Source organism: Sminthopsis crassicaudata, chromosome 3 (genome assembly GCF_048593235.1).
Source record: "Sminthopsis crassicaudata isolate SCR6 chromosome 3, ASM4859323v1, whole genome shotgun sequence".
Classification (NCBI taxonomy): domain Eukaryota; kingdom Metazoa; phylum Chordata; class Mammalia; order Dasyuromorphia; family Dasyuridae; genus Sminthopsis; species Sminthopsis crassicaudata.
Genome location: NC_133619.1, coordinates 516,582,151 through 516,605,884, shown reverse-complemented (window position 1 = coordinate 516,605,884; position 23,734 = coordinate 516,582,151). Strand labels below are relative to the sequence as shown.

The window sequence follows — 23,734 nt, the reverse complement described above, 5'->3', positions numbered from 1 at the left end:
ACTATGTTCCAGATGCCAAGCTAAACATCAACGATAAAAGCAAAAGTAAAACACAAACCTTACTCTCTTTTTTGCCCCAAATTTATCTTATTTGAAGAAACAGAATAAGCAAAAAGAAAAACAGAAAAGCAATACAAAACAAAATGAAACAAAACAAAAGAGAATCATATTCCCAGCAGAACATCAGGGAAGATTCAAAATATGTAACAATAAATACTAATTTAAGAAAGTGTATATATTAGTAGAAGAAATTATATTCATGAGTGTCCTTTTTTTTTTTTTTTTTTTTTTTACTTCCTTGTAAATTGTTCTTTTGTTTTCTGCCGGATACCTTATTTACATTATGTATTTACATATATACATATGTGTGTGTGTGTATGTATGTATACACACATATCCCAATACACACATGTTTCCTATCCCTGCTAACTCTTTTATTAAATTCTGCTCCAGGGGGCAGCTATGTGGCACAGTGGATAGAGCACCAGCCCTGAATTCAGGTTCTGAGTTCAAATCTGGTCTCAGACACTTAACACTTCCTGGCTGTGTGACCCTGGGCAAGTCACTTAACCCCAGCCTCAGGAAAAAAAAAATTCTGCTCCATAACTTGGCTTACTGTTGGTTAATCTTCCCCCACCCAGGGACCCTTTCCTTGTCTTCTTCCTTCACTCTTTGTTTCCCTATTCATCCATCCTTCCTCATTATTTCTTCATAGATTCTGGAGGGTGCTCATGGTATATATATAGTGTTGCCTATTGAACCCATTTTCATTGTGAGTAGGACAAACCTTATTCTCAAAGAGCTCACAGTCTAATGAAGGAGACAGATTAAGGAGGACAAAGAAAAGCTTCCTGTAGAAGATGGGATTTTGGCCAATATTTAAAGGAAACCAGGGAAGGGAATAGGTAAAGATGAGTAGTTAGAATATGGAATGTGGTGATGAGGAATAGCAAGGCATTCAGGATTACTCCTTAACAGAATATGTGTGTGGGGGGGAAAGAGGGAGTAACGTAAGAAGATTGGAAAAGCAGAAAAAGGCCAATTTAGGAACAACTTTGAATCCTAGAGGATTATAAAATCTCTGAAGGTGATAGGGAATCACTGGAATATTTTTGAAAAGGGGGTAATGTGGTCAAATCTGAGCTTTAGAAAGATCATCTTGACATCTGCATCTGGAGGACCAACTAGAGTGATTAAAGATTTTGAGAGAGGGACACCAATCAGCAGGCAATTGCAGTAGTCAACTATGAGGTTTTGAAGATCTGTAGCGAGGTGGTTGTAATACCCTAGAAGAGAAGGTATATAAAAGATTTTACAAAACCAAAATGAATAGGATTTGACTATTGGTTGCATATGGAAGTTAAAGGAGGGTAAGGAATTAAAGATGACATCTAGGTTATGAATTTGGGTGACTAGAAGGATGGTGGTACCCTTGAGAGTAACAGAATTTAGGAAGAGGTGAGGGTTGGGGGAAAGAAAATTAAGTTCCATTTTAGAATTGTTGGGCTTAAGATGCTTACAGGACATCTAGTTTGAGATGTCTAATAGGCAGATGGAAAAGGAACATTATAGAGCAAGAGAGGTTAGGGTTGAATTAGCAGATCTGAGAGTCATCTGCATAGAGATGATTATTGGAAACTGAGAGCTGATCAGATCACCAAATGAAATCGTGTAGAAAAAGAGACCAGAACAGAACCAATTGGGGCTTCCTTAGTTATCAGAAATGATAATGGATGAAAGTCCAGGAAAGGAGACAGAAGGAGATGTCAGGTTGGAGAACCAGAGAGAGAGCATAAGTAAGTATAAGATTTAGCAGTGTGATGACAATCCAAGAAAAACAGATGATCCTTGACTACATTGAGAGGCATTTTCTCCAGAAAAAGAAAGGTGATAGAGTTTGCCTTAGTCAGATCCAATCTCTAAAATATTATGTCTAGTTCTGGGCATTTCATTTTTGGGGGGCCATTGAAAAGCTAGAACATGATAAGAGGAGGAGCAAAACTGGGATAATGAAGATGTGGGAAATCATGGCATCTCACAGATTGATGTAAGCAAGTGGGTATATTTAGTTTAGGAAAAAAAATAGTTTAATAGGGTTGGGGGAGATAGCAGGAGAAGAGCAGAAGACTTTTTCACATATCTGAAGATGTGTTATGGAGGAGAGGTTAGACTTGTTCCCTTTGGCCCCCAAAGATACAAACTAGAAGCAATGACAGAATGGAGAGAATGATGAATTTAATCTTAGGAAGAATCCTGTCTCACATACCTTCTTAGCTGTGTAGTCCTGGGCAAGTCACTTAATTTCTTACAGCTCCAGTGTGATAGAGATAACAATAGCACCTATCTCATAGGTTGTTGTAAGGATCAAATGATAAAATATCCATAAAATGTTTTGTAAATCTCAGCACCATATACATGTTAGCTATTATTATCAGTGATACCAATTCCCTTGTTATTTACTTATGGGTATGATATGGAGAAGTTACAGGGAGATTTTTTGCCTTTTATATGTCATATTATGGCTTGATGGTGACCTTTGTTTCTCAGAACTCTAAGTGTCCAACAGTTCTTAACAGTATGTGTGTGTATCATGGACATCTGGTGAAGCCTATAGAATTCCTCTCAGAATAATGTTTTTAAATGCATAAAAATTAATTGTATTACAAAGATAACCAATTATGTTGAAATAGAGTTGTCAAAAATATTTAAAAAACAAAATTAATTCATGGACCCTAAGTTAAGTGGGACGTCTATGTTCTAGTAGGCCCTTTCAGATTGGAAAGTTCCATTTTTCCCTGCTATATAAAGAACTACTATAACTAGTTTTGTACATATGAATCCTTTTCACTTTTTGTGACTGGAGGAGGGGGCGTTATTGGCCTATTAATGATTTTGTTAGCTTAAAGAGCTTAACCACAGTTTAATATCTTTTTTGGGCACGAACCCAAATTGCTTTCCAGGATGGGCTGGACCAGTTCACAGTTCTACCAATAGTACATTAATGTGCTTGTTTTCTCATATCCCCTCTAGCATTTGTCATTTTCTTTCTTTCTTTTTTTTTTTTTTTTGTCAGCTTTGCCAATTTGATAGGTATAAGGTGGAACCTCAGAGATGCTTTAATTTGTAGTACTCTAATTATCAATAATTTGGTGCATTTTTCTCCCATAGGGCTATGGATAGCTTACATTTCTTCCTCTGAAAATTGCCTATTCGTGTTTTTTTTTTTTTGCTTTATATATTAGTAGGTGAAAGGTTGTTAATCTTATGAAGTTGAATCAATTCCATATATATCTTGAAAATGAGATGTTTCATTATGTCAGAAAAATTTGCTGCAAAGATTTTTTTTCTCAGTTGCTTGTTTACCTTCTAATTTTATCTGCGTTGGTCTTATTTGTGAAAAGATTTCTTAATTTGATGTAATCAAAATCTTGCATTTTTTCTTCGGTGATCCTCTCTATCCTTTTATTTGGTCATGAACTCTTCTCCATGCATAGATCTGAAAAGTAATTTCTTTTTTGCTCCTCTAATTTATCTATGATGTCATCCTTTTTTTGTCTGTCATGTACACTTTGGATCTTATGTTGCTACATGGTATGATGTGTTGATCTGTGTCTAGTTTTTTGCCAGCGTGTTTTTAATTTTCCTAGGAGTTTTTGTTGTAAACTCAGAAAATGAAGTCTTTGAATTTTTCAAACATTCAGAACTGAATTCATTTGCTTTTGTATACTTTGTTCCTAATTTGGCCCTCTGATCAATCTTTTTTTTAATCAGTATCAAATAATTTTGATGATTGCTACTTTTCAATATATTTTGAGTAGGTTCCCTTCCTTTCCACTCCCCCCCCCCATTTTCCTGGAAGTTCTTGTCCTTTGATTTTTATACAGATGACTTGACATTAAAACAAAACAAAACAAAAACACCTCTATGATCCTGTGATAATTTAATTAGAATGGCATTTAACAAGTACATTAATTTAAATAGAATTTAAATTTTTTGATATTGTTTTGGCCTACTGATGAACAACTAATATTTCTCTCAATTATTTAGATCTGTTTTAATTTACATAAAGAATAGTTATATTCATATAATACTTGTGTATGTCTTGGTAAACTTTTAAGTATTTCTTTTATCCTGTAGTTATGTTAAATGCAATTATCCTAATTTTTTAGATGAGAAAGTGAGGCTAGAGGAGATTGTGACTTGTCTACGATCACACAGTGCCTGAGGTGGAATTTGAATCAAGACCTTTTAAACTCTAAACTTACTATTCTGGCCATTATGATATGATTATGATGCTGCAAAAAAATAGTGAAACCAGTAATAGGAGTGGTCTTAAGGAAACAGGTAATAAGTTTGAATTTAGACATTTTGAGCTGCTGATGGGACTTCCAGATAAAGATCCTTGGATCATGGGTTTAGTGATTAAATATCATATAATTAAATATCATAAACTTCCTCATTTTATAATTCTTAACTGACTTGTCCAAAATCACACAGCAAAGCAAGAAACTGGAACTTGAACATATTCTCTAACTTCCAAATCTAGTTTAGGACTTGGATGGTATAGTGAGATAAAGTGTCCCTTAGGCAACCGGAAATTCAAGTGTGGAGTTCATAAGTAATTGATGGCAGCTCCTGTTTGGGATTTTCTTGGTAAAGGTACTAGAGTGGTTGGCTTTTTCCTTTCCCAGCTCATTTTACAACTGAGGAAACTGAGGCAAACATAGTTAAATGACATGCTCAGTTAGTGTTTGAAATCAGATTTGAAATCAGGAAGATGAGTCTTTTTGAACCCAGTCTTGGCACTCTATCTACTCACCACTTAATTGCCTCAGACAGAGTAGTAAGATATAAAGAAGATTTTCCTTTTCTCCCCACTCCTTGCCATCTCTTGAATTGATTCATAGAATCATAGTGTCATATTTGAAAAGGCACTTTGAAGGACTCTATTTCCACTTCTTTATTTTATATAGAAAGAAACAAGCCTGGAGCTATTAGTTATGTGATTCATGTAACTTCACTCTGATAATAAGCATCAGAAATGGGATTCTGATCCCTGAACCAGATCTATTTCTGTTATACCTGCTCCAAAGAGCAGGGGGTGAGGGGAACGACCCAACCATGCTTGTAATATGATGGCAAGGAAGGAGTATCATGATAAAAGATAAAGGATGCTGGTCTCCAAGACCCAGTGGCTTTTGAGGTTGGCAACTTGAAATGTGAGTATAATGTGTGAACTAGCTTGTTAATTTTTCTCTGTTCTATAACTGTTTGCTGTTGTATCTGCCATTGTTAGCCATGCCTTCAAAGTTATTGTGTATCTAATATGGGGATGATATGAAGCTGAGAGGAGACTTAACTTGAATCTTTTGGGTGAGAAAGTCAAGATTTAAATAGATATGAACTGATGGGTAGGATGGCATAGTGGAAATTCAGAACTTGACTTTAAATCTGGTCTCTGCTGTTTATTAGCCCTGTCTCACTGCATTTTTTTGTGAGGTTCAGAGGATAGTAGACTTTAAGCTGGAAAGGACTTCATAGCCATCCATTTCCACTCCCCCATTTTATAGATGAAGAAACTTAATCAGAGGTTAAGTTGCTTAAGTGCTATGACTTATTCATGGGTAACATGGTAGTTAAGTGGCAAGGCCAGAATTTGAACCATATCCTCTCTATTCTAAATCTAGCACACGCTGCCATTTTTACTCAAGAAAAAGAGTGCCTATCAAGGTCAGTAGAAGTGTCAACTATGATGATAAAGATGGAATTTAGCAGGGATTAAAACAGGTTCAATTTTAGACATGTGAGGTGGCAGTCAAAAAAAAGCAAAACCCAACAATATGAGATTGCTTTCCTGGAACTGTGATATTTGCATGAGCTCTCCCTCCACTGCTACAGATTGTTAATCACCAGCACACACAGACACCTTCCTGTCTTTCACGATTCTGGTTTCTCTTTTTCTATGATTAGAGCATTCACCCACTCAACATGGTGAAGGCTTTCTTTGGCTCTGTTGAGCATCTCAGAGTTATGTGCTAATGTACCACTTGGGTGATGCCATTGGAAATATCTCTCATTCTCAATACATGAGTGGTCTACTTCCTGGCAGACTCAATACATATTCCACAGCATGCTTTATTCTATGGGTTTTTTGTTTGTTTGTCCAGGGAAGGTGATTTAGTCATGGTTGGTAACATAATATTGTAGCCTGATCATGTCTGGCTAAAGGATGGGGAGGCTCATTAGCAAACACCTCTCCTGCCCCAATGAGCTCTCCTTTGGAGACTAAACATAAATTGATTTCATTAAGAGAAACATCACATCATGGTACATCATAAGTTGAAAGTGTTGAAGGACATGGAGAAGCCCTCCAATAGGAATAGGTAGTACCTAGGTACTAGGTAGGTACATGTTTATATATAGTCCCAGAGGGCAGGATTAGGACAAGTAATAGAAGATCCAGAGAGGCAGCCCAAATAAACTCTTACCTGAACATGTATTCTTCAATCAATTCTCTGACACATCCAGATTCAGCCTCTACTTGAATTGATGAACTAGATGGCAGAGCAGATAGAGCATTAGACAAAGAATGAGGAAAGAACTGGGTTCAAATTCAGTCTCAGACACCAATCTAGGATGTAGGCATAGATGCAGGTTGGTATGATATCCTTGTGGAGGATCAATCACATCTGGGATGGCTATTTCTCCCTCATTAAGCCTGTCCTATGAAGAATCATAATAAGTGGCCACCTTTATGTGATGCTTGATTTGCAGAGGGAAAATACTCTCCTTCCCAACAGTATAAATGATATTTGATGAAACATATTACCTCAATGTTCAAATCTAGCCTGAGACATTTGACACTTACCAGCTCTGTGAGCCTGGGCAAGTCACTTAGCCCTGATTGCCTTGCCCCCCAAATCCTTTCCAATATTTTAATAACTACATTTCAATATAATTGATTTCCTTTGGAATGTTATATATTGCATACATTTAAAAACATTCTGGTGGGGTTCTGTAGGTTTCACCACAATGCCAAAAGGATCCATAAAACAAAAAGGTATTAAGAGCCCCTGCCCTAAACTCATTTTTTTTTCTCCAAATTTCCATCTTTCCACTATGACTATGGAGTCATCCCACATATTTCAGGATCCCTAGGCACTCTGTTCCCCACCCCCCATCCAGATTCCTACCAGAGACATCCTTAGCATCCTTTCCTTTCTCCTTGTTTACATGGTCACTTCTCTTGTACATCACCTCTCACTGTTGCTATACTGTATGGGAACTTTTACAGTAGAAAGGCTGACAAAAAGACTTTTTTTTTTTTAACATTGTTTATGTTACTTTATATTTTTATTCATTTTTACAAACTTTTTAAAATTAATTTTATAATTATAACTTTTTTTTGACAGTACATATGCATAGGCAAATTTTAAAATAACATTATCCCTTGTGACAAAAGACTTTTAATTGTTCTCCTTCCTTCTGCTCTTGCCAGTTCACCTTCCACACAATTGCCAAATGACTCTTCCTAAGGCCCAGGTCCGTATTCTGCCCCCCAAATCTTAGTGGCTCTGTATTGCTTCTTCCTGAGAGATAATACAAAGGCCTCCTCTCCCTACCCCCAAATTTAAGGCTTTCCAGAGTCTGACTTATACTTATTCTTCAATTTAATTAAATTTAGGCAAACATTTATAAGAACCTACTATGTAGAGTAACAATAGCTCACATGCATATAAATTTGTCAGAGTAGATTCTCACAACAATACATTAGCGATATAAAATGAAAATGAAATAATCTTTTCAAGCAAAGGACTTAACTATTTGGGGATGCAATAAGTACATCCGCAAGTATAGCAAAAGAAAAAAATTAGAAAGAAGAAATGACCAAAGTGGATCAGGAAAAGCTTTATAGTGAAGATAGTACCCGAGTTGTTTTGGAAAAAGACAAAGGTTTCTTGAGTGTCAGAGATGAGAAGGAAGGGTATCCCAGGTGTGAGGAATAATTTGAATATACTGGGAAGAAGATGCAGTATCAAAGGGGGGAAACTGTGCCCATTTTTATGGTTCTGGAAGGAGAGTAGGATGAAAGAAGGCTGGGATGGTAGGTAAGATCCAGATCATGGAAAGCCTGCACCGTCCGCCTGAGAAGCTTCCTCCTCCCCCCTCCTCGAAGGCAACAGTGAGCCCTGAAAGGCTTTTGAGCTAGGTGGTTTTTAGGGAAATTATTTTGGCAACTGCGTATGGTGGACAGGGTGGGGGCAGGGAGATCATTTTGGAAACTGTCCGGTAGTGAAGGCTGTAGGTATCTGACCTAGCATCTCATCCCCATGCCTTTTCTCAGGCTCTCAGCTCTATCTTTTAGTTTCCTTCCTTAAGAAGTCAGCCTCTTTCTGGGCTCGGTTCAGGTGCCCCTTCTATGCGGAACCTTTCCTGAGCTCTTCCTCCTCCGCTTGTCTCCTCCCCCTCCCCTTGGTAATACTTTTTCCTTCCTCAAATTATCTTGCTGTCCACTTAGAACCGTAGGCTATACGTTCATGCGTTCTCTTCCCCATCCTCCATCTCTAGCATAAACACTCAAGCTCCTTGACTGTTGCGTTGGAGCCCCAGTTCCTGTCAATAAATATTTGTTGCATTTAATTTCTTGGCCAGCCCCTCCCCCCCAAAGCCTGAGTTTCACCTCATGGGGTTGTTCAAAGCATTTAGAACTGTAAGGATCAATCCATAGAGAAGATCCATTCCAAAGTCTTCGGATAATATTTGAGGAAACTGAACCAAGTCCTAGTGACTTGAAGGTCATTCCGAGCCAGAATTAGGATTTGAATCTTTGAATGTAAAAATACAGCTTTTTTTCCGTTGCTGCATCAAACTCCCCCTCCCCCCCACTCATGCCTTTAGAAGGATCCTGGGATCAGGGAGCGATTGATCCTACGTTCGTTTGTTCGCCCGTCCTCCCCTAGCCTGCTGTGCTCCGCGGTGTGCCGGGGGTTAGGGCGTGGGGGGCGGTGTTGGTGTCGGGGTGAATAACTTTAGATGCTTTTAGAATCTCGGCTTTTTAGCGCTCTGAAGGGACCCTAAAACGGGAGATTAAGAGACGCTTTCTCCCTCCTCTCCTCTCCTTCGCTGGGCGTGGGGAGGTGGGGTTTTCAGTGGGAACATGGAGCTTTATTCCTGGGTGGGCAGAAAGTTGATGATTAATTGCTGTCCCAGGGCGGCCCTTCCTCGTTTGCTGCTGCTGGGCGAGACTGGAGAACGCCCCTGGGGGCAGCTTTTGCGTGGAGACCTCATCCAGCTGATCTCTCCGTCCAGTCTGGCTCGGGGATGAAATAAGGGAGAGGCGGGGAGGAGAAACTGCTTCCCCCGCTCGTTGGCTGGAGAAAGGAGGAGGCTCCAGTTGGGTCTGAGGTTTACTGCTCCCTCCGCCCCTTCGGCTTCGCCCCTCCCCCCTCCCACCTTTGCCAACCGCGACTCGGCTCCTCCCGTTGGGCGCCGTAACCCTCCCCGGCCGCACCGGAGCTGGGCGAGCGGCCGCATCGGCTCCCGGGCTCTGTGCAGGCCGGGCTGCGCGAGGGAGGCGGCGGGCCGGGTGGGCTGGCTCGCGTGCGCGGACTGCGGCAGAGGGGACCTGCGGGCCGGAGCCTCTACCTAGCCTCGCCTAGTGCTGGGCTGAGCCGCCTCCGATTCTGCTGCGCTGCCCGAGCCTGGCTGGGCCGGGCCGGGAAAGGACGGGACATGCTGGGGCAGGCTCCCCGCCGCGCCAGGTAATTCCCACTGCGGGCAGCTCTCGGGGGGCCTCCGGGCAGGGGGGCTGTGCGGCTGCGGGAACCTCTCGGGGCTGGAGGTGGGGCTGCCTCCGCCTGGCACCCCGGCAGTGTAGCCCGGGGTCTTCAGAGAAGGGGAGGAGCCCCCGGACTTCGGGGAACCTGGGGTTGTTGCGCTCTCCCTCCGCGGGCACTGCTCGGCCGTCTGGGGTATTCTGTCTTCCGGGGGACTTGCAGAATGGGACCTCGGATTCAGGTTTTGAGGCTCCTTTTTTAAGGTTCCTTGGAAGGGGCTGGGGAGGGACCCCGCATTTGCCGATTCCTCGGGGGTTCTCGAAAGATAAATCAGGTTTGGTGGTAAGTGAGCTCCTGGATGGGACGGATGAAAACCCGGCCTGGAATGCGTCTGTCCCGAGCCCCGCACAGGTGCCCGTTGCAGTACGAGGTGCACAGGTTCGAGGCTGGGAGGAGGAGCCCCTGGGAAAGGCAAGGGGAAGCCGGGCTTTGGGGAACTGCTCTTCTGAGCGAAGCTGTTTGCACTAAACCACTTCCTTCTCGGAGCCGGGGCCCCGCGTGCCTGGAGGGGCCCAGACCGGGCTTTTCCCCTTTTAGATTGACTGACCATTGATTCTGTTGGAGCTCAGAGTTTCCTAGGGACTGAGAGTGAGATCAGAGCGTGGGGTGGGGTTAGTTTCCATCCGTGTCCAGCCGGAGAGGAAGAACAATGGGCTTTGAATCTAAGGACCTGGCTATTAATGCTAATTCTGCACTTCTCTGACCTTGTTTAAGTTATTTCTCTCTGAGTCCCAGTTTCTCCCAGGTAGGATGTGGAGATTGGGCTAAATGATCGCTAAGGCCACTTTCAACTCTACAATCAGACTTCCCGAGGCCCTTCTCCCTAGCGGGCAGACAGATGGAGGAAGAGGACCCAGGTGTCCTCCTCTTAGATTTTCGAGGAGTCGGGCGTGGAGACGCCTCTCCTCCGGCGGGTCCAAGACTCAGCGGCTTCCTGGCGAGGCAAGAGGAGAATGCTGATGTTTATTTCACTGGGAAGGGGGTTCGTAGGAGAGTGAGCTAGTGACAGGTCTAACAGCTTCATTAATTCATTTATTGAACAAAAGTTTCCATAGAGAGGAAGTCCTTCCCCTTCTTTCCCTTTCCCCTCGCTATCTCATCTATAAAATAGAATTTCGACTTTGAAAATATTTTCTTGTGTCTTGGACTCCTTTAGTCACCTTGCAAAGCCTGTGGAATCTCCCAGCATCATATTTTTAAATGCATAAAACAAAACGTAGAATCACATAGAAAATATTGAATTTATATTGAAATGCAGTTTTATACATACATATATATATATATATATATATATATATATATATATATATATATATATATATATATATATATATATATATATATATATATATATTTCAACTACCAAAGTCTTGACCCCCGAGTTAAGAAAGCCCTCAGACCAGTTGATCCTGAAATTCTCTCCAGCTCTAAAAATGTTTGTTCTAAGATAAAGTACCTTTCAGCCCTTACATTCTGTATTCTAAGATCTCTTCTACCTTGGACATTTTATATTTTAGGGGAATGGGGTAGGGAAAGGGGAAGGGTCTAGGTGAGCTGTTTTCTGCTTGGGAAGGAGACCCAATGCCTCTTGTGTCTTGTCCTCCGGGACCTTACCAGCTGAAAGGGCTGCCGAGCAAGTGATTACTGAGACCTACAAGGCTAGCTGGGTGTGAGGATGGACAGACAAAAGTCTTTGATGAGAAGAGGAAAAAACAGGAAATTTCTAAAATTCTTTCCTTCCTCTTTTGTTATCCTGGTCAAGAAATATGAAAGCTTTGATTGTTTTTCCACTTGGTGGCTATAGACCTCCAAGAGTCTTCTTACTGTTCCTTCCACTTCCAGTTTCCAGTTTTTCTTTCCTTTCTGTTTGACCTCAATATTTTCATCTTTTCTATCCACCCATTCATCCCTTCCTTTTCCCTTTTTACTTCTTCCTATCTCTTCCTTTTTCTCCCTCCTCTGCCCATCTTTCCCATCCCCATTTATTATTCTCTTCTTTTTTTTATCTCTCCCTCTCCTATTATCCTCTTTTCCTTTTCTATCACTTCTTTCCTTCTCTTCCCTACCTTTTCCTCCTTGCCTTTTCTCTTTCCACTCCTTCCATCTTGTCTCTTCTTTTACCTCTTACTCTTCCCTCTTCTCTCTTCTAAATACTTATTCTCATCCCTTACATTCTCCTTCCTTTCCTCCTTATTTATTACCCTTTTCAGCTTCTCATTGTGTTTCTCCTTCCACTTTCTTCTCCTCTTGCCATTCTTACTCCTTCTTTTCTCCCTTGTCCTTTCTCTCTCTCTCTCTCTCTCTCTCTCTCTCTCTCTCTCTCTCTCTCTCTCTCTCTCTCTCTCTCTCTGTGTCTCTCTCCCTCCCTCCTCTCTCTCTGTCTCTCTCTGTCTCTCTCTGTTTCTTTCTCTCTGTCTCTGTCTCTCTCCCTCCCTCCTCTCTCTCTCTGTATTAGCCACCCCAATTTCTGGTAACTGGCAAGCTCTCCCTCCTTTAGAAGCCACTCTAGATGACAGTTTCTCTTGATATTTCTGCTTAGGTTTCCCTCTTAACCAGAAGCTTTCTCTTTGTAGAGACCTCTAGGATTATGTTTGGGCAGCCTTGTGCCTACCCAGCCTCTCAGCACTGTCCCTTCCTCTCTTCCTCACTGATCACTTGCTACTTTCACTTCACCACAGTGCAGTGAAAAAACACTATCTTTGAAGCCAAAGGACATGCGTTCAAGTCTCTATTCTTTCCTTTTTTTTTTTATAAGAGTCCTATTCATTATTTTTTTTTAAAAATCTAATATTTTTCAATTATCAAGCATTTATTTTGTCTCCCTAGTTCCCTACTCCCTGGAAAAAAAGAAAAATAAAACCCTTATAATACATTTGCCCAGCTAGAGTAAAGTAATTTGCTCTGTCTACTTTTTATGATGTGTGATCTTATTGGCAAATTTCTTCTTTATACTCTCATTACAAAAAGAGGTGGTTGTGACATTTTGGTAGTTTTCATCTCTGACTTTCTCTATTATAAGGCCCCTTCTGGCTCCAAATCCTATAATTCTTAAGCTTGCTTCTGTTTTGAGAGAAACAGCAGAAGTGAGTGAGTAAATGGACACAGGAAATGAGTGGTAGAAAGCCAGTGAGCAATTCCTGAATCTGCACTGAGTCTTTAGGGGCTGTCGAGATAGAGGTCTAGGTTCCAAGTTCTAAATTCACTAAGGAATTCCAATCTCAAAGATTATTCATGGAAAGACTTGCTATTGGTGGTCTAGAGCTGGATTATGTGGCATCTGGCTATGGAAGGAATACCTACAAGTCTGTAGTAGCTTTGGAAGATTATTCCCAATGGGCAAGCTGGTGGATGGTCTGTCTACTCTTGGATCAGGTAGATTAAAATTTGCAATTATTGTTTTCTCCTTTGTCACTCTCTCCCTATCTCCCAACCCACAAGGAAGTGACAGCTTTGATACTGGGGTGAAAAGCCTGGGTTCCATTTTTGGCTTGTCACAATGTAGTATGTGAGAAAGATGTGTGAGCTGGATAGGATACAGGAGGTCAACTTAATGGATAACACTGGGCAAATCACCCCTTGTATGACCTTGCTGGGGTCACCTTCAGGGTTCAAGTTTTTAATATATTTGTTGAATTGGATAGATGATTTGACTGCTGATGGATTTTTTTTAAAGGAAGATCAAAGCAAATAATTCAGAAGCTGGAAGGTCATCTGAGCACTTAGACCAAACTCCTTTTCCATTGAGTCATTTGACTTTAGGAGACTTTTCTATTCCTATGCTACCAGCAGCTGTGGAATGAGCCTGGGAAAGTCTGGCTCTAGGGGGTACCCAGTGCCCATAGGCCTCAAGCCAGAGCCCTCACCACTGTTGGATTTAGCTGGGATTGAGTCTAAAAAGAGACCCTTATCTAGTATTAGTAGGATCTACTACTCTACACTGGGAATTTGGAGAACTATTTTCTAGTTACTAACTTCGGTGATCCTGAGCAGGTCTCTTCCTGCCCCTCTCCCCCCTTCTTTACTTCTTTATTTTTCTAATCTGTCAAATAAGGAATTTGGATTATATGTATTCTAAGATGTTTCAGCTTTAGCATCCTATATAGCTGCCCCTTTTTTTGGTGGTCTTTTTCCATCACTAACATTCTGCATTAAGGTCTCTTATAACCTAAGGTTCTCTGTTGCAACATTCTCTATGTCTCTGACATTCTGTATTCTATGTTCTAAGATCCCTCTTAGCTCTGACAATCCATGTTCTAAAGCCTCTTCTAGGTCTAGCATTCTTCAATATAAGACCCTTCCCTGTTCTGATATTCTGTGATCTCATGTGCCTCCCAGCCTCCAGCATTCTATATTCTCAGGTACCTTGTAGCTCTGACAATCCGTGTTCTAAAGCCCTTCTAGATCTGGCATTCTTCAATCTAAGGTCTGTCCTAGCTCTGTCATTCTGTGTTCTCAGGCCCCTTTCAGTTCTGACATTCTGTGATCTAAGCCCCATCCAGCTCTATCAGATGTATATTTTAAGCCCTCTTCCAGCTTTTAATAGCTTAGATTCTGATTGCTTACCCACCAAATTTGCATTAATGAGATGGGGAAAAGCCAGTTGGTCGGCCTTGGTGCCCTGGCCAGACACACAATCCTTAGCTTGGAAGAGAAGCAGGGTTGCAGCATGTTAACTTCTCCTCCTGGCTCAGGGCCATTTGGATGGCTCAGTGCTGAGCTGAGCTGAGCTCCCTCTGTGAATCACCACATCGCAGAATTGTGTGACATAGGCAAATTTTTCTTCTCTACCCCTTACTCCCCCACCTCTTTCTTAAAGTCAACTTCTGGCTGGCAGAATATGAAGTCAGGTCCAAAGTCTGCAAGGATGAGCCCTCCCTAGGTAGGGAGGTAAGAAAAACAGGCAGCTGGGTGGCTGATAGGGAAGTGAAGAGGATGGTATGCAGTAGCATCACGATACCAGGTTTTAGGTCTGGGAGGGGATTATACAATCCTGTAGTCCAGAAGTTCTTTACTTGGGATCCACAGACTCATGGATTTTAGAGACTCCATGAACTTGGATGAATAAAAATGCATTTTGATTTTTATAACCTGTAACTGATATTTAGCATTTCCTTTAATTATTTTAGAACATTTTCTTTTTCTTGAGAAAGGGGGGTCCATAGGTGTCAACAAACTTCCACAAGGGTCCATAACACATAAAAAAGTTAAGAATTGTTGGTTCTGTAGATGAAGTAACACAGATCCAGACAGGTGTGTCAGTTCAAGGTCACCCAGAGTAGAGAGATTTACATTCAGGGCCTCTGGCCTCAGAGCCAGTGCTATGGTATTATAGCAGAAAGCCTTTTGAGCAGAGAGCTGGCTTGCCATCACAAATTTCCTTTTGTCACCTTAGGCAAGTGAGACCACAAGCTTCCTCATCTGTAAAAGAAGGAATCTTCATTGACGCCCTACTTGGGAAGCAGTTTTGGTGCAGTAGGAAAAAATACTGAGCTTGGACCTAATGTTCTGACATTTGTTAGCTGTATGACTTTTAGGGAGTCATGTCCCTCATCTTGGACCCTGTTCTCTCACTTATAAAGAGAGTAATTTGGGCTAGGTGATTTCCAGGGTCCCTTTGAAGCCTTAAATTCTATGATTCTGGGAAGAGCATGAAAAGGAGCTGAGGAGGGTAGGATCATACCACATCGTGTGTGAGTTCTATGAAGGCAGAATGGTCCTTGTGCCCAGTGGGGGACTTAAGGAAGTTTTTGAGTAGTAGATGAACATAGGCCTGTGGATCAAGAGGATTACTCTGGCAATTGTGTATAAAAGATGGAAAACTTGGAGGCCATTGTAATCATCTAAGCTAGTGGAAATGGTGTGTGCTAGGATGGTGACAATAAGAATAGAAGGCAAAAGCAAGAGTTAAGTTCTTTCTAGTACCTAGCATTGTGCTACACCTTGTGAATGGGAAGAAAGGCAGGAACTCTGAGCATAAGTAATCTCGGCAAGAATCTCCTTTTCTTGAAGAAGCATTTCTGGGTCTTTTAAAATCATCCCTTTCTTTCCTCTGGGATCAACTCTAATTTTTCATTTCTGTAGCTTGTTTGTACATGGTTGTTTCCATGTTTTCTCCTTCATTAGATTGTGAGTTCCTTGAGAGCAAGGTATATCTTTTGCCTACTATGCTGAGCACATAGTAGGTACTTAATAAATGTTTATTGATTTAACTAGCATATCATTACCACCATCTAGGATTTGAGAAGTGGCATAAAAGCTAAGATAGAGAACATGAGAATGGGAGCAGCTATGTGGTCTAGTAGAGTATTGCACCTGAAGTCAGGAAGATCTAAATTCAAATCTAATCTCAGTCACTTTCTAGCAGTGACCTGAGCAAGTCAAGTCACTTAACCCTGTTTGCCTCAGTTTCCTCAGCTGTAAAATGAGCTGGAGATAGAAATGGCAAATCATTCCCGTATCTTTGCCAAGAAAACCCAAATGGGGTCACAGAGAGTCAGGCACAATTGAAAAAAATTGAACATTATGATTGAAAAAGATTGATCCCATGGGGTAAGAAAGAGAGAGAATGGATGGACAAGTAGCTTAAAAAAATCAGGTGGCCTCTAGCCTGCTCTAGGATTTATAGCAAGAGAGAAGAGTGCCACAGGATGAGATACCATGGGCGGGTTGTGGATAGATTCCTCTATGGATGGGTTGCTCTATCAGAGAGAAAAATGATACTTTGGATCACAGCAGCAACTATTGTTCACAGTCCTAGGGAATCCCCCAGGCTTACTTGCTGTTTTTTGGAATTTAATGGTGGAATAAATCGGAGATCATCTGGTCCAGCCTGGTCCTGAATAGAAATTCCCTTTTGAATATCCTTAATAAGTAGTCACCTAGTTTTCACTTGAAGACTTCTAGTATTGGGGAATTTGAAGCCCATTATGTTTTTGGATACTTTTAATTCTTACAAAGTGTTTTAAAAAATATATTAAAATTTCATGAGAAACAGGAAGAGGAAAGAGTTCACTTTTCAGCTGCGGTGAATTAGGGAAGGCTTTAGGAAGAAGTGACACTTGACTTGGACCTTGAAGGAAAGGAGGATATAGCAGGTAACAATGGAGACCAAGAACATTTCCAACCTAGGGGAGTAGACAAGAGGGCTGGAGGAAACCGAAGGCAAGAGTTTGATCAGACAGTAGAGCTTTTGAAGGCAAATGTTGAATTAGATACAATTGGGTTAAAGAGTGTGGAGCAATATTGCTTTCTTGCTGTGGCCAGACCTGTATATGTTGTGTGTATGAAACTGGGAAGAATCATATTTGAAGAAGATACTGTCCTTTGGTCTTGGAGAGCTCCGTATCTAGGAAGGATGAGAGGAAGACATATATCACTACATAAGGAGTTTTCCTTAGCTAAGAGGCAAGAGAGAGCTTATCTAGATGGAAGATCAAGAAAGGCTTCCTGGAGAAGGTACCAAGGCCTGGAAGGACAGATTGGATCTCTACAAGTAGAAAGAGTGATATGCACTTCAGGTGGAAAGATCAGTGTGAGTAAAAGCACAAACACTATGAGAATTTCAGGAATGGCAAAGAGTCCTTTCTATTGTTATTATTGGGGGAAGGCCATTTTTTAACTAATTCAACCCACACTATTGCCTGAGTCATGTTGGAAAGAGTTACTTTTTGGTGTTAGAATTCCACTTCTGACATTTACCATCAGGCAAGTTATGTCACTTCCCTACTCCTCAGGTTCCTCATCTATAAAACTGATAACCTAAGAGATCTCTTTCACCTTTGAGTCTGTGATCCTGTGATCTTCCTTACATACTACACTGATCATGTCATTTCCCCTGCTAACCTTTAGGAGCTCCCCCTATTGCTTCCTAAATAATTCAATTCAAGGCCTTGAATGATGTTACTTTCATTCTGTCAGTTGTACTGACCCAACTTAACTCTAAAGTCTGTGAGGCAGAAGACTAGGGATCCAGCTAGGGCATTTGTGATTTGAGAATAAGTTTTAGATGAGGGGATTTTTGGGGGCTCATCTTTTCAACTCTTTTGATTTGAAGGTGTGGAAACTCAGTTCCAGAGGAAGAGGCAAGCTTGAGGGTGAAATGCCTTATTTTTTAGGAAATACTAGATACCTATTCAAGGTTCCTTTCAATTCCCTGATTCTCTGAATCTGATTCTATCTGGCCTCAAACTTTGGTATGTTCAAAGTTTGACCAAACTGGATTACTCTTTATCATTCATTCTCCTAGTCTGTGGATAGATTCAGAGTTGAGAGTGTTTTTCTTTTTTAATTTTGAAAATAATTTATTATTCTCTCTGTATATAGGTGAATATGCATATATGTACACATCATATGTACATACATGTATGCATAAATGTGTATAAATAAATGAATACACAAATTACATATATGTGGTTGTCTATATGCTATTCTAATGATAGAAGCATATGCTGTACACATATGTGTGTTCATTCATGTGTATATTTGCATATGCACATATACAAATTACACACGTTTGTCTAGAAACTACTGTGCTATATAAGTATATATACACATGTGCATGCATATATGTGTATATTTGTACATATATATGTATATGTATTCATGTGTGTATGTATCCATACACAAAATTGCAATTCCATATATTCATTTTGGGTACTAAATGGCACATTGTTAGAACTCCAGACTTGAAGTCGAGAGGACTCACTCCTCTTCCTGAGTTCAAATTCAGTCTCAGACAATGGCTAGCTGTGTGCCACTGGGCAAGTCACTTAACCCTTTTTGCCCTAGTTTCCTCATCTGTAAAATAGGCTAGAGAAGGAAATGGCAAAGCATTCTAGTATCTTTGCCAAGAAAACCCCAAATGTGGTCAGGGAGAGGCAGACTTGACTGAAATGATCGAATAACAAAAACAACATATATCCATGTAAGAACATGATTCTGACAAAGAGACTACACTGCTATCAAAGGTTCCTAGGACCCCCAAAAGATTGATACCCTATTGTAGAGGGGGCATTCTTGATTATAGAATATAGGCCATTTGCTCATAGGCTTAGAGCTAGATGAGACCTTAGAGGTATTGTAATCCAATTTCTTATTTTTATAGATGAGGTACAAAGGCTTAGAGGGATTGGGCGCCTTATCTATATTCATGAGTTATCAGAGATTATATTTGAATCCAAGTTTCTCTGATTTCCAAGTTCAGTTCTTTAGCTACTCTTACATGCTGCCTTGGTCTGTATAGTATGAATTCTGCATGGTTTGGTTTTGTTTGGTTTTAATCTATGATTCTTCTCATTTCTCCCAATCTCTGATTATTGATTTCCTTTACTTCCTTTAAGGTCCAGGTCAGGTGCTGTTTTCTCAGTGAAACTTTTCCTGGCCACTATAAAGAAAGCTATATTCTATCAATCTCTCAGTCCTTCCCCAACTTGGGGAAGAAACCAAGACACATTCTGGATGACCTTCAGAAAGCTAGCCTGGGCCCCAGGCAGGGAGACTAGACTGTGAAGGAGAAAATAAAGAATTTGGACTTTTATCTCTGGCTATTCTAGTGGTAATTACTCTGCTGAAATGAAGGCTGATCCAGGGACCTTGAGAAAACCAACTTGGCTTTTAGAACTATTGCTATTCAGTTGTTTTCAGTTCTGTTATTTCAATTGTGTTCAACACTTTGTGATCCCATTTGGGGTTTTCTTGGCAAAGAGACTGGAGAGGTTTTTCCATTTCTTCTCCAACTCATTTTACAGATGAGGAAACTGAGGCAAACAAGATTAAATGTAATGCTTCGGTCACACAACTGAGTGTTTGAGGCCATAAGCATTGGACTTCGAATCAGATGATACAAGTTCAAATGCAGGCAATAACTAACTCAGCTTCTCTATTTCCCACCTGTTTTCTCACCATTTGAGAAAGCATGACAAACAGAACCCTTCTTAAAAAAAAAACTCAGAAAAGTGAGTCTTCCTGAATTCAGACCTGGCACTTTATTTACTGTGCCAACCCTAAAATTTTATAGAGGAGCTTCAGAGAAGGAAAGGGACCTGGGTGAGTTCACCCAGTTGATGACTAGTAGAACTGGAATTCAGTATAGGTTTTCTGCCACTACATGCAGCTGTCATATAATGTTACAAACTCATATTTGCAATGTCCAGCCAAGGGCTTTGTGCACAAGTGAATCTTAATGTTTGTTGAATGACTGAATGGAAAACTTGCCTGATGAGCTTTTTCTTTCTCCCTTTCTGAATTATAAATGTAGGAGCTGTCTTCTATTCATTTTTCTTATCTTTCCCACTGCTATGTTAGGAGTCATTTACACACATAATAACTCAGCAAGGTCTTTGTTGAATTAAGTTAAGATGCAGGGCTGTGTTTGGGAGAGGCTTTTCATCACTAAACTTAAAAAGCTGAAGATGACTTTCACTTTGGCTGATGTGGGAGAAGCATGGTGTTCAGAGAGATAGTCCTTCTATGCTCTGCCCTGACTAAAGAGCAGTGGAGTATTGTGTTCAGTTCTGGGTGCCATGTTTTTCGAAGGATGTTCTTAAACTGCACTTCCACATAAGAATGATTTGAATGAGAACAGAAGATTAGACTATCCCATCATCTGTTGAATTAACTGAGGGACTTTGGAGTTTGAAAGATAGGGTAGTTGCTTTCAAAAATTTGATGGTCTATCCTGTGTTTTTATTTTTTGGGAAAAAAATTTAAATGATCTCTTTGTTCCCAAAGGCAGAATTAGAACCAATTAAAATATGAAGTAGAATTTCCTTTGTTCTTGTCTCACAATGGAATGTCTCTTTAGGTGGTGAATTCCCTGTCACTGAAAATGTTCAAATAAGTTGTTCTCTGTTATGGGCCAGAACTCTGTACTTGAAACAAGGATTCTTACAAAGTGTTAAGTCAGTGGAATCGATAAGACAGTGGTTATCTAGTTTAGCATGGTGCTTAATAGTTCTCTAGTAGTACTTAATATAGTTCTACAAGAATGACACCTAATCTACAAGATTCACACCTACGATGATGTAATTAAAATTGAGCATATAAGCTGGGACAAACTCAGCCAGATTCATTCATTTCATCTCACACCACCACAGTGGCAGGCCTGTCCTCCTTCACTTCTCCACTGAGACCAAGGTCCATCTGAGCCGGAGACAGACTCAGAAGGGAACTAGAACCGACTGGGGAAGACAGTGGCTGGAGCACAAGCTCTCGGACAGAGACAGACTTCAAGACAGAGACCGTGGTGGTGGTGATCCTCCTGCTTCTCCCACAGAAACCAAAACACATTCTGGAGGACCTCCTGAAAGCTAGCCCAGGCCCCAGGCAAGGAAACTGGACTGTGAAGGAGAAAATAAAGAATTTGGACTGTATCCCTGGTTATTCTCGTGGTAATTACTCTGCTGAAATGAAGGCTGGTCCAGGGACCTTGAGAAAACCAGCCAGAATACTACAGCTGTCCATTCTGAATTCCCTAAAGAAGGCTCTGCTTTTGCAAATCATCATCATTAGGAAGTTTTCACTTACATAGAATTTAGAACTTCCTATCTTCATCGATTGTTTTTAGTTCATCCCTCTGGGGCCAACAGAACTCGTCTTACCTTTCTTTCTCATGAAAGTCAGGAAAATATTTGAAGACAGTAAGAATGTCCTTCCTCAAGCATCTTTTTTTCAGACTTAATATCCCTAGTTTCTTCATCCTATTTTTGCATAATGTTGTCTCAAGGCTTTTCTCTTCTCCTGATGTTTTCTAGTTGCCTTTCTACAAGCCTACGGGTGTAACCTGACCAGGGCAGCTTGTAATTGAACTGTCCACTCCCATGCATCAGATTCTGTGCTTTTCTTAAAACAATTTTAGATAATATTAGAATTTTTGGCTGTCACGCCATATTGTTGACTCATTTTGAACATGTAGGGCATTCAAACCCTCAGATGTTTTTTAGGCAAAAAATTCTACTCACACCTCCCCCTCCATCTAGAACTTGTGAAGTTGAATTTTTGAACCTATCTGAATATTTAAAGACTTCCTATTACATTTCATCTTATCAGCTTGTGCCCTTTGTTCTAGCTTGAGATCTTTTGGGCTCTTAACTCTGTCATCTAATATATTGGGCATTGAGGTAGGGCACTGGCTAGAGCACTGAGTCTGGGAAGACATAAATTCAAAAGTGGCCTCGTTTACTAGCTTTGTGACTCATTTAACTCATCTGTCTGAGTTTTCTCAGCAGTAGAATGGGAATTATAACAGCACCTACCTCCCAGGGTTATTGTGAGGATCAGTGAAAAGATGTTGGTAAAGCTGTCATTATAGTGACTGTAGTGAGGAGGATGAGGATGAAGAAGAATGGTTTTATATCATAAGATAGTCTTACTCTCCCTGCTTTTGCCTAATTCACTTGTAAAATTGTTAAACAAGTTAGAGCAAGGAACCTGACCTTCTCTGGTTTTTCTTCTTTCTTCTTGCTATTCTTATTGGTTTCATCATTTCTTCTGTTCATCTTCCTGCTCCTTCTTCTCCATTTATTCCTGTTCCTTTTTTTTTTTTTGCTCTTTCCTTTTATTTCCCTCTTTCTGTTTCTCCTTTCTTCTTTTGTTATTTTTCTACCTTTTCTCCGCCTCTTCTCTTTCCTTTCCCTTTTATTCTCCTTCATCCATGGATTTGTAGTCAAAAGGTCTGGGTACAAATTCTGACACTGCTGAGCTTAAAGCCAAAGTCTTTCAGCACCTGCCTAAAGATTTGGACTTCAGTCTAATATCATCAATCCCAGATACCTTTCCCAGATGCATCAATACCATATATTTTCTATAAGGCTTATGTCCTTTTTGTATTCACAGAATCTCAGTTAAAAGGACTTAAGAGAGCATCTGATTCAGTCCATAGTCACTGATCAACAATCCCTTCTAAACATTTCCAAGAAATGTTGATCTAGCCTTTGCTTGAAGACTTCCATGGGGAAAACCATCCATCTCTTTAGGCAGCCTTTAGTTTTCTCTTTTGGGGAAGTTCCTTTAGATTCTTCAAAATGCTTTCATATCCAACATTGTATGTTGTCCTGAGAGTGCTTGTGTGAACTGAGATGCTATTTATATCTTATACATGAGGAAACTGAGGCAAAATTGAGGTGACCAAGAAACAAAAAAGTTAGAATTGGAAGAGACTTTAGAGACCATCTATTTGCTCTTCATTTCACCAAGGAGGAAACAAACAAGAGAGAAGTGATCTGCTAAGGGACCCACAGCTGGCAAATGCTAGATCCAGAGGTGTTGACTCCCAGGCCCGTGTTCTATTTACTGAACTGAGTGGCCCAAGGGAAAATCCAGGATGAGAACTCAGGTCTCCCCCCTGTTAATCTAGTACTTTTTTATATACTAGCCTAGAAAAATATAACAGTGAGCTCTCCCTGTGGACATGATTCATGCTTCTGGTAGGGGTTGGACTTGACCTCAGGTCCTTTTTGACTCAGCTCCTGTGAGTCGATGAAAAGGTATGAAATTCTCTTTTCTCCCACTCTCTAGCCTCTAAGAAATATCTTCAGCTTTGTGGTGTTTCAGTAATAGTCAGGGGTAAAGGGCTGTGAGCCAAACAGATACCAGGAAAAAAAAATCAACCATCCCAGCAAATACCAAACTGCAACATTCCATTAGGCCAATGAGCTACTCTAAACCTCCAGGCCCTGCCTTAAAATGAATAAAAGCAATAGCAGCAGCTGCAGAAGCAAGTGTTCATTTCTTTATTGTACCTTAAGGTTTTGCAGGGACTTTGCTTTGTAATAATCCTGTGAGAGGTAATAGGAAATTATTATTTCCCTCTTATACATGAAGTAAGACTCTCAGAGAGATGGCAAAATTGATTTTTATTCTTCTAAAGTCAGATGACTTACAAGTGTTAGAGCTGATGTTCC

At 40.6% G+C, this 23,734-nt stretch overlaps 1 protein-coding gene across 5 annotated transcripts in view; it reads left to right on the top strand.

Moving 5' to 3' along the window:
* Positions 1 to 23,734, top strand: part of PAK1 (p21 (RAC1) activated kinase 1) — a 187,730-nt gene that overhangs the window by 71,271 nt on the left and 92,725 nt on the right. Inside the window, exon 1 of one of the 5 annotated variants that reach the window (XM_074304142.1) lies at positions 9,482 to 9,761. The exons of the other annotated variants lie outside the window; for them this stretch is intronic. The gene's annotated coding sequence lies outside the window, so the exon portion shown is untranslated. Of the gene's footprint in view, positions 1 to 9,481; positions 9,762 to 23,734 lie in introns of those variants that run through there. 5 annotated transcript variants of the gene reach the window in all.